Raw genomic sequence first — 12,367 nt, 5'->3', positions numbered from 1 at the left:
TTCAGCCGAAAGCACCCCCACACACACACACTTCCATCATTTTTGCTTATCAAACACTCTCAAGAACACCCTCCACTCTCTTCACTAAATTTCGAAGATTCAAGAGCATTCCAAGGAGAATCCTTCACAAAAAACATCATCTAGGTAAGTTGAAACTTGGATCCATACTTTAGACTTCTTCTTATATCCAAAAATCTCTCCTTAACTCATATGAAAGCATAATCTTGTGTCTTAGAACCTCTCAAACTCGAGATCATCAAGAAAAGGTTGCTTAGGTCGAAAATCACCAAATTTTCTTCCATTCTCCTCCAAAACCGAAACCAAACCCTAAGGTGAGCTTCATACCCCCCTTATTTTCAGTTTTTATAAGTTTTTGTGAGGGAGAATACAAGCAAAGGTGTAGATCTAACATTATGTGTATGCCTTGTATGATTTCTATGCTTATATGTGTGTTTGGTATGATTATGATGTTGGATCTAGTCATAAATCACTAAAAACCGAGATATACTTTATGTTAAATGATACTAACATAAAACATACTACTACATACAAAGTATACCAAGAAAAATAGCTAAGTGGCTTAATAATACATACTTTGGGCTAAAAACTCATTTGTTTTTAGACATAAATGTTAAAAATACAAAGTTGAAGGGCCCAAAATGAAATATTTCGAAATCTGATGGGTGAGATGAGTCAAAACAGTTTCCATAATGTATTTTCTGAAAATATACTCTTTTGGAGGATTAAAAACTTAAATTTCAAGCTTAATGGGCTAAAATGACAATTTCGGCCCAATAGGGCCCATTATGCGAAATTTTCTGTTTTGGAGGGCCAAAACTGTGTTTTTCTGTAAAACAGTGGACTACTAGTGTTACAAATACTTTTCAAAGGTTTAAAATGCTTTTCAAATTTAAAAAGGACCAAAGTTGCAAAATTTTTCCAATTGGGGCCAAAATTGTAAAAACTGCAAAAAAGAAGGGTTATAACCGAGAAAACTGCAAATTCAGGGACTTAAACTATTTTCAATGAAAAAAATGCTGAAAAATATTAATCTCAATAATTTTTGGTGTTAAAATGTCAAGAAAAATGATTTAAGGACCAAACCGGAAAGTTATTTAATTAGAGGGTGGAAAAAGTAAATTTTACAAACAATGAGGGGCTGAAAACAGAAAACGTTCAAGGCTAATTCAATACACGCAACTTGATCAAATATTGGCACCACGACTACCGACACGATACACAACAATACCAAAAATCGTTGTTAAACGAATTGATTCGGTCTCGAATCAATAATAATCCGAAACTACTAACACAACGATAACTCGACTCATACACGAAAACATTTGGTAATTCAATACACACGTGAGAGTGCACAGACGTCTATGCACCATCTTTGTGCCCCAAAGTGTAAAATCTTGTTTGTTGGGCCTGGCTAGCCCAATGACCTGATCTTAAGGCCCGAAGACTTCTACCTTACGAGTTGTTGGGTCTTACATGATCTAACACAGCGTAAAAGGACTTTCAATGGCATTTATACTATTGGTCCCCAAGGGTCCTATGGTATTGCTAGTAAAGTCGGTATTTTATGCGAGGCGGGTCAAGGGCCCCTCGTACCTTTTTTTATCCCCAACCGGTTAATGGAGTCATCGGGGTCTTCGTGTCCTCTTTCTCTTCGGATGTGGGATTACTCAAAGTCAGGGCGGTCGGATAACGTGATTAGTACGGACGACGCCTATGGGATCGTTAGTATAGTTATAAATAGGTTGTTTGTGTAACGCATGTTTATAGCAATTAATCATGCGCAAAAATAATCCGATGTCGCCTGGGATTAATGACTTCACGCGCTGCAATGGTTATATCTTTAACTTCATGGAATTCAAAGAATTAGGAAAACATCGGGTTTTCCTAGGGTTTTTCAATACACACATTTTTCAAAATGCACACAATTTTGATGAACATTTTTCTTACAACTATAGAAACAAACAAGCATACCTATGGATCTTCACAAACATTTTCAAAAGCTCTTTTCAGAAAATATCGGATTTTCTGGTGGTTTTCAAAATGATACAAAACATTGCTTTTCAAATACCGCTTATGAACTCACCAACATTTCACATATTGACGTTTTTCAAAATACTTGTATTCTCAGGTAACCAGTGATTCAAAGGAAAAATGTACCCAGTGATGGCTTGCAGTTTACTTATTAACGAGTCGAACCATTTATTTTTGGGAATGTAATATTTAAACAATGTACTTCATGTAAACTTTATCGGTTGTACTATATTAATGCATGGTGACGAATGTTGTTATGTTCCATATATATTCAATGTTATGGTATTCAATTAAGTCACGACAGCCCTCGGACGTTTCCGCCGTCTGGTTCGGGGGTGTGACAACTGACTCTCTAAACTATACCCATTATAGTTACTAGTATTCTACTTGAACTGTTATTTGAAAAGACTCATTTTACTACCAAGTTAAGCAAAATTTTGAACAATTTTTATAAAAAATAATTGCACAATTATCATTGTGTTCATCTTGTATTCCCCTCCTTAAAAGCATTTAAGACAGTTGAAAGATTCATTACGGGGTATGAACTCACCTGATGTGGGTGATTCAAACGGGTATGCGTGTATGGATGAGAAGTTCCATGAATGAAGTCCCGAGACACAATAAGTCCTAAATGACATATAATGACACATATTGTGACAACCCAAAGTTGTTCCATCGCCGTAACCCGTTCCGTCCGTAAAACTCGTCTTTAGCAAATTGTTCCGATTTCGTTTTTGGATAAGGTCAATTAATCTTAGACTTTTATTTTGACCTTGTAAGTATCCAAACATGTTAGAAACACAAGTAAATACCCCAAACTAATTATTAGAAAAAATTTAGTTTCGACCATATCGGGTTACGACAACTTAATCGGGTGCGACCAAAAGCCTCGTTTAACGTTGGTATCGGGTAGAATTCCACCGTGTCCCAAACCCGAACCATATATAAAGTGAAATGAGACTCATTTGAATCCTTTTTCACTCTCTCTCTAACCTCTCTCCTCAAATCCAACTTTTTGATCCAAAATCACCCATTTCAAGCTTCAAATCCTCAAGGTAACTACCCTAACTCATAATTAGCATCCTTAGCCTTCAATTTCGTGTTCAAATCATGGAATACGACCATAAACATTTGTTTACAGCCCTGGAACAGCCTTAGGCTGTGAACACATGCAAATGTGGTTTTTGAGCCATAAAACCCTTCCAAACCACCATTGGAGCTTAGATATGGCTTAAGGACTTATTGGATGAGACTTAGAACACCTTAAACTCAAATTTTGGGGAGTAAACATGAGTTTACTGCCCAAGAACATGCTTGGGCCGTAAACTCTATATCATGGGTAGTAAACTCAATTTAAAGTGTTAAAATGCCATTTAAACACACCAATAGCCTTAGATTAAAGTCTACAAACAACCACAATCGAATTAGAAGCCTTAATCTTGATGAAAACAACTCCCTTAGTAGTTCACAGCTGTAAACCCCCCCCCCCCAAGGATGGGTTCATGGGCCGTAAACTCTTAAAACATGGTCAAATGATGCCCTAAATTCCATCCAAGGCTTGTAAAATGAGTTTAAATCACATATGATTGTCCAAACACCACCAAAACATACAGCCGTAAACTCCTAGTTTACTGTCATAAATTCCTTTAAGTGGTCGATGTGTTGGTTTAATTCCTTCCTATGCCTTAGATTAAATCCTAGCAACATTTACCAAGTGATATTTGACCCTTAAGCACCTTAAAACCCATCATCCATGAGTTCACGGCCGTGAACTCATGTGGAAATGGTCTTAGGGCCTTAAACTCCCTAAGGAGTTTACTCTTGAAGAGAAAACTCATTATCTATGCCCTATATGTCCGTAGATGCCACCCGGGTCACTCCAAACACTTGATTTGAAGTGCTTTCGCGTCTTGGAGTGTATAATCACATCTAACGAGTGAATTAAAGTCTAATTAGATACATTTGTGTATCATTTAATATTACATAGGAACCTCGCACGCGTTCAAGCCCTGAACTGACTTTTAGCATCCAAACCGACACATTCCGCGACTGGTGAGTTCATACCCCTACGCCTTTTCAGTGTTTTTCAATGTTTTCAGGGGGGGGGGGGGGAATACAAGCAAACTATAAATGTTTTCGAAACTTAAAACTAATGTAACTTCATAAATATCTGGCAAACTTTTAGATATCTTTACCCCTTATGTATTATGCGGAGCATAAGGGATGTTTTATCGAATATAACCACATGAATTTCAGTAAAGGAAACAATCAAATCAATCAAATTATTATGGGAATAATTTGGGAACTTTAGTTCTTGTTTTATGAGTATAGATTTATGTAAAGTTAATAGATAAACTATGTTTGATTCAGTTTATCTCTGCTTAATTTAGAGTATATTGCCAGATAATTCCATTGTATTAAACTGTTTATACGGTATTATGTTTCAAAACGATTAGTATGTTTGATAACGTCTGAGAACACCGTGAATAATTTGATACTAGCTTGTGAGATTCATCATTTTAAACCCTTTGGGTTATCAGTAAATCCTCCCCGGAAGTGTAACCAGAGTCTCCTGGAGGGAGAGTGTGGAATTTGTGAATAGATCTATTCGGGACTAACAATCCCACACTTAAACTGCTAGCTACAGTTAGGCATGCACGCCTGGGGTGACAAATTCTGGAAATCGTCCGACGTTTGACGAACTTCAAGGATGTCTCGGTGTCGCATTAGCATGGTTACCCGACTCACAATACGTATTAATATAAGTTTATTCACGGATTTGATTTTATATCTATTTTCTACCTATAGTTCTTATATCTTGTACGGGATGGTAATCCCATGGTTTTGAATCTATATCTAGTACGGAATGGTAATCCCATGGTTTTGAATCTATATCTAGTACGGGATGGTAGTCCCATGGTTTTGAATCTATATCTAGTACAGGATGGTAGTCCCATGGTTTTATATCTTATCTAATACGGGATGGTAGTCCCATGGTTTTGAATCTATATCTAGTACAGGATGATAGTCCCATGGTTTTCAATCTATATCTATCTATAGTTTTGTGTATATGAAACTATCTTATATCTAGTACGAGATAGTATTCCCATGGTTTTATATCTACTACGGGACGACTATCCCATGATTTTCAATCTATAGTTTTTATGTATCAAGGCTATCTTATATCTAGTACAGGATAGTAATCCCATGATTTTCAGTATATAGTTTTACGTATTAAACTATACAATATGGTCTTTAACTAAACTTTACTTTTAGGAAAATAAGGGTTTTTCCTGGATTAACTGAACTGTTCTTATCTAGATTGAGTAAATAAACGGATAACTCAATTATACTTATAAGAAAATATGGGATTTTCTTGGGTTTGTAACTTTTTCGAAAAACCAAAGGAAACTTGTACATTTTCAGAAAACAAACATCTTATGAACTCACTAGCTTTATGCTGATTTTCAAAGTGCTTGTATTCTCAGGTCCGCATTAGACAGGTACCCAACGATCCTTTTGGCGAAGACGAAGTTCATAGAAGACACATCTTTACTTTTGTCCATATGATACATATGTATAACACTTGTAACACTTTACTTTTGAACATATGTAAATTCTAATATGTAATGTAATGGTTGTTTACTTTGCTTCCTATGTACATTGGTTGTGATACTTAACATGAAGTCACCTCCGCTCCGAAACGTTTCCGCCTTCGGTTTCGGGGTGTGACACATATTGGCATGAATATAGTGTTTATATACAACTATATGAAAGGAAACACCTTCCGGGACTAGGAAACACTTTGACAAAGTGTTGGAATCACATGTGATTCATCAAAGGAGGGTAGGATGACACCAACATGAGTTTACTACCATGGGTTTACGAACCAAGGGATTTTACAACCATAAACTCATGGTGAAACATGGCTAAGAGTGAGTTTGAAGGCTAGGGATGCTTTAGGGAATTTTGTTCTATACTTGCATGAGAAAGACCAACTCAAATGAGGCTTTTGATGAGTTTACGACCCAAAGGGGTTTACGGTCGTAAACTCATGGTCATGATGGATTTTAGTGAAGTTTAAGCTCCTTCAATCATCATGGAAGGGTTCTGGGTCACTTGCCTTGAATCCTATAGGGTTTATGGTCCAAATGGCCACCTAAAAGGGGTTACGGCCTTGGGAGATAGCCTGGCCGTAAACTCCATTTGATCTTGTGTTCTTGATGTTTTCAAGTCTCTAAGCATGGATACTAACTAGATATGAAGTATAGGGAAGAGCACTTACGATCCAGAAGCTTGAAATGGATGATATTGGCCAAGAACACTAGTGTGTTTTCTTGGTGGAACTTGAAGATCTATACAAACATGATTTTTATGGATAAAATCATGAGATGATGCTAGTTAAGATGGATTAACAACCACTGAAGAAAGAAAACTTACGATTTTTGAAGATCGGGTATGAAGATTCGGATGATAGTTGAGAGAGAATGAGGGAAAATCAGCCAAGGAAAGGAAAGAATGGAAATGGCCAAGATTTATATATATATATATATATATATATATATATATATATATATATATATATATATATATATATATATATATAGGTGAGTTTACGGCCCCCTTGAGTTTACACTCGTAAACTCTTGGTAACTTGGCCGTAAACTCCTTTTGATGGAGTTTAAGGTTTGCATGTTACACTGTGGTCCTAGCTAGTACTTCCTAACACTTATTCCTTAAGTGTGTTAGACTCAAAAATCCTTAGAATGACCTTTAATCGGGCTAGAACTTTGTACTAATGAGTTCGACACTTAGTTGAGTTGATTGACTGTGTCTTCAAAGCAAAAAAAATCCGGGTTGTCATAGTACACGGTTAATTGTTTCACAGTTATTGCCAAACGTGACACAGGCAACAATAATTAGTTAATTACTGGCACATCCATAGGAAAAAAAGTGTACCTGCCTCGGATAAAATTTATACACAAAAGCCCTGAAACCCCTTTTACCTTCATTAGAAAGCAATTCCCAATCAAGGTTTGTTATGCCATGACAATTAACAGTGACCAGGGTCAATCACTATCTAAAATCGGAGTTTTTTTTTGCCGGGACCAATTTTCACACATGGACATCTTTATGTTGCCCTCTCTCGTGCTACGTCTCTACAGTCTATTAAAGTACTGATACAATTTGATATTGGTGGTGCACATAGCAAAACAAAAAATGTTGTCTTTAAAGATTTCTTGCGCACAGTTAGTATTTATGAGGTCAAATGCATATCCATCTTCTGTAAACATAAATCATCTTACACCAGACTCTTACTGCCTTTCTGTATTACAATAACAAGCAAAATATGAATATATTTTCTTATAGAACAAATTGCAATCCCTGCCTGTCTTCCGAGTCTTGTATCATATTGATGTTTTACAAACATATATTATAATACATCACATCTTTATTGACTGATCATATCATACTACATCTCTAAACATACATAATTTTCCTTGCACAAAAACATCGAATTTCTAGTTTTTTTTTTCTCAAACCTTGTGTTAGCCACATGTCTGAAATATTCACTGCAATCTCAGAGTTGGGGTATGCATCACCAGGAACAGCACTGCAAGTACGCATTCTCCGTACATGGACGCCACAAGTCCGAGGTCATGAAACCTGGTTTTTAGTGGTCGACAAATATGTATGTTTTTGAACCATGTTATTAATATTCATCCATTCCATGCATATACTCACTTCCACATGCTTCCTACTAATATATCAGGGTGATACAATCCAAATTCTTGGTCAAAGAAAGGATTAAGGATTTGTACAGTCTGCTCTTGCTCTTTCTAAATGCTATACACTGACTAAATATGGATGTGGAGAACCATACGTGTACCAGAAATGGTTACACAATCCAATATACATCGGTGTTGGCACTGCGTCCTCTATTACCTCTATCCCAAACACAGTTACTATTCCAACACACTGGTTTAACTTCATACCAAAAAGCCAAATACCAGATTATATCAACCATTACCCAGGTATTAGATTACATAAATGGATCACAAAACATTGAAATAACAATACATGCTCTTTTGCAAACTACTTTCAATATTATTATGTTGTACATACCTCTTACACAACACATATGTAAATAGATTACTTGTCATTCATTGTGCAGATTTCTTAGGAGTTTTCGATAAACTGGTGGCCTGCACTAAGAAAAACGATGAACCTTACCTACTCTTCATTCTAAGGAATGAATTGTAAGTGTTGCACCTTTTGAAAATATACATATATACTAATTACCATACTTAAAACATGCAAACAACAGTGGTGAAGATATTGCGATAAGCTTGTGGAAAGAATGCACTGACGCACCTTCAAAATTTAATCGGAACGCAATTGAGAATGCACCTGCTCCCACTGTCATTGTTGTCACAAACGTCCGAATCATGGATTATGGTGGTATGTTTGATGAAAACCAATGTGTATTATTGCTGATGCAACTACCAATAAAAGAATCTAAAATAATTACAAATACTTCATTTTAAGGTTCATTAAGGTTAGGAACTAGTAGTGCAACCAACATATACGTAACTCCACCTATCGAAGAAACATATACACTTCTGGATAGGTACCATCCTAAAAACAATATATTATAATCATGTTTATCTCTATACTAATAGTCTCTAAAAATCACAGCTACATGAAAAATGTTGCTTCAACACCTTTGTTTGGACTTCCAATGCCAATTAAACAGATAAATGAGAAAAAAAAACATTCAAATCTCTTGGTATATTCATACTCTGTCAAAGTTATATCCACCTTCCCCTTATCAATATTATTAGATATATTATAAATTTGTCATTCTTTAACACGAAAAAACTTTGACAACAGAGGCATCCATAATAGAGTACCTTTTCTCAGATTATTGGTACCAAGTTTTCTGTCCACAATGTAAGATATCAACACTGAAACAAGGAAAGGACTGGTCCTGTCCATCACACAGAACGATTACCTCTCCAACTCCCATGTAAGTGACAACACCCTCAAAACAAAAATTGAAATATATAAACAATTTCTATGAACTCATATCATTCATGCACACAGGTACAAGCTTATGGCAACAATTACGGACCCAACTTCCTCAATGACGGTTACCTTATCTGAAAATGTTGCCTAGAAAATATTTGGAACAAAAACAAATAAACTCATACTAGAGGGCGACCCAAACCACAGGAAAAAATTGCCCACCATTATAAAAGAAACCGAAGGTATCACGAAAAAGATGAAATTACGGATCACAAACACGTCAACTGAAAGGAACATCTGTTTCATAATAACTGATATCGAAGACAACTTTTCTCAATCATCATTAATAACAACCCCACCTTCAGAATACACATCCTCCTCCAATGTTCCTCATAAAACACCAACGTCTTCATCCGCACAAAATCAACCCAAAGTGAAGAGGGCATTAAATTTTGAAAATCCAGGTGATACTCATTACACATTAAACAAGTATACCAAAAAAACAACTAATTGTTATCATTAAATAACAGGTATGGAAAAATCTGATGCAGGCCCGAAACGACCACGCCGGTCGCAATAAAAACAATGGCTTAGTGTACCAGCACTATAGTGCTAACCTTTTGTTTATCTCCACTTCCTATTACCTTTGTAGTACCAACCCTTCCTCTTACTTCTATTCCTACTAACTTAAAAACCATATCATATTTTGCATATGTAATATTACCTTACAAAATTACCATGAATATATCAGCAGTGTTTACTGAGTCCTACAAAATATTATATTATTAAAAAAACCACAACAACATTTAATAAAACAAATTACAACATTGCACATGTACTATTCCCTTACAAAATTACCATGCATATATCAACACAAAAAAAATATCCACTGCAACATACCAACATTAGTCATTGTTTAAAAAGTAATGACTACCTTCCTTACTTGTACTAAAAAACAACGGCCATTAAAAAAAGTAAGCTTTTTATAATCTAAGATATTGACATGTTGGTCCTAAAGTAGTTACTATTAAAAAAAATAAGAACATTTGATACTACGAAAACAACTACCTACTAACATTATATATACATTACTATAAAAGAAACTCCACTTCAACCCCAATAGTGTTAATAACAAATATTTTAATCATATACACACATACACAAATAATGCCTGTGTTTATTAATACCACCAAAACAGGCCACCTCACACCCTAAATAAAATTGCATGCAATGACTTATGTAACCTACTATAACAGCAATGCCACCTAGAGAAATTTAGATACACACACGTCACTGATTAACCACACCCATAACATCCCCCCCCCCCCACCCCTCTACTCCTTTCATAAGTTCTATAAAACCCCAACATCTGAAACACGTACAGTAGCCTTATTAAAAGATGAACAACCAACAACTCCACAACGTTCTCCTCTCACTCATTGCTTACATTCAGGAAGTAGCAGATCTTATTGAAGCAGCTCAGATGAAATTACAAGAAGGCTTCATCATGGATGAAACCTCTCACACCAGTCTCTTGACAGATACTGACAACCCCATCTCCAGAATCCTGAAAACAATCCTGCAAAATGCCAAAGAGGAGGACCAGTCCATGGAAGACAACATCTCCTTCATGCTCATATCAATTCATAAATGAATTGGAAAATACAAACGCACAATCAAATATACAACTGATGACTAAACGATGGCGTTGTCTCCATGTTTCCCTATGTCTATTTCCTTTACGTTTATGTTGTGTTCATTCCTATCCTTACTCCAATGAAAGTTTTTCCAGGTCTTATGATGTGAAATACCTTCCATATGGGTATATAAATAAATATTATATTACAAAGCAATGTACCTCACATAAACAGTTAACCTACGACCCTCCAATCCACATAACATCAAACTATCCATTGACAATTTCCACATAAATATTTATCATCATTTAAATGCAAGACAATGCCAAAGGCGCACACTAGATTCCTGCTAGTTAATCTAAAATCCTAAATCACACACACATACTCTCTCTCTCTCTCTCTCTCTCTCTCTCTCTTGTCTTCTGCACATAGGAATGGCAACGGGGCGGGTTTGGGGCAAGGCATGGTTTCCCAAACCCGACCCGATATCTTCCGGGTATCTTATCCAGGCGCCCCATTGGGTTTCGAGTGTTTTATCGGGTTTACAACAATTCATAACGAAATCTTTATTCCGTTTTAGGGTACCCCAATATCTTATAAAAAAATGTTCTAGCATCTCTTTTAAATTAAAAATATGATGCATCACTTTAATAAAATAAATTGAATGTTATATTATAAATTATTTGACTTAAGTTTAGTGTAATACATTAAAACATAAAAAAAAATGATCATTCACATCAGATCGTTAATAACTAAAAAGATTTTCCACAATAAGTATTTTATCTTTGATCGTGTGCACTTAACATCAAAAAGTTTCGAACATATTATATATATATATATATATATATATATATATATATTCCGGGTGGGGCGGGGTGAGGATAACCCACTCCCTGCCCCGAACCCAATAAAAAATTTGATAACGACCCGTTACCCAACCTGAAATGATCGAGTTTCAGGTTTCCCCATCGGGTTCAGGCTTTTTTGCCATCCCTATCTGCACATCAATTGCCTCCCTCCATCTACCGCCTCCCACCTCCCTCCATTGACCACCGCTACCTCTGTCGCCGATCAAGGAAGACACTTGTTAATCTCTATATCATCGACAGTGACGATTCAATCGATAACTCCATCGCTACTGATCTATTGATTCAATTCATCAGAAGAGAAAAAATTTGCACATCGATTCGATACAAATATTGAATCACACGTGAATCTTCCCTTCTCTCTATTGATGTCTCTACCGGAGCAAGACACGCCACCATCGCCTCTGTTAAGATGAAGAAATTGATCTTTTTAACTATTCCTTCTAAAAAGTTTAGATTATCAATGACCGATTGATTTGTTCCATCACGTCAATGGTGAGTCGTTGGAATTCTAGGGTTTCAATTATTCTTCTTTTTGTTTTCCAAGTAAATTCTTCTCGATAATTATTGTACTTGGCGAACTGATTATCAGATTGAAAATCATTCATGAATAAATTATCTTTAGCTATTTATGATTCTCTATCTGAAGGTAGTGAATATGTTATTGCTTATTGACCGTTTGTACATATGAAATTGAGCTTCTGATGTAAATCATAAACTGCATATAAAAAGGAAATCTTGCTTCAAACTGTTAAGAACCAATCAAACGATATACACCCATAC

This window comes from Lactuca saligna, chromosome 7 (genome assembly GCF_052625555.1).
Source record: "Lactuca saligna cultivar CGN05327 chromosome 7, ASM5262555v1, whole genome shotgun sequence".
NCBI classification, from domain to species: Eukaryota; Viridiplantae; Streptophyta; class Magnoliopsida; order Asterales; family Asteraceae; genus Lactuca; species Lactuca saligna.
Note: the sequence above shows the minus strand (reverse complement) of the source record.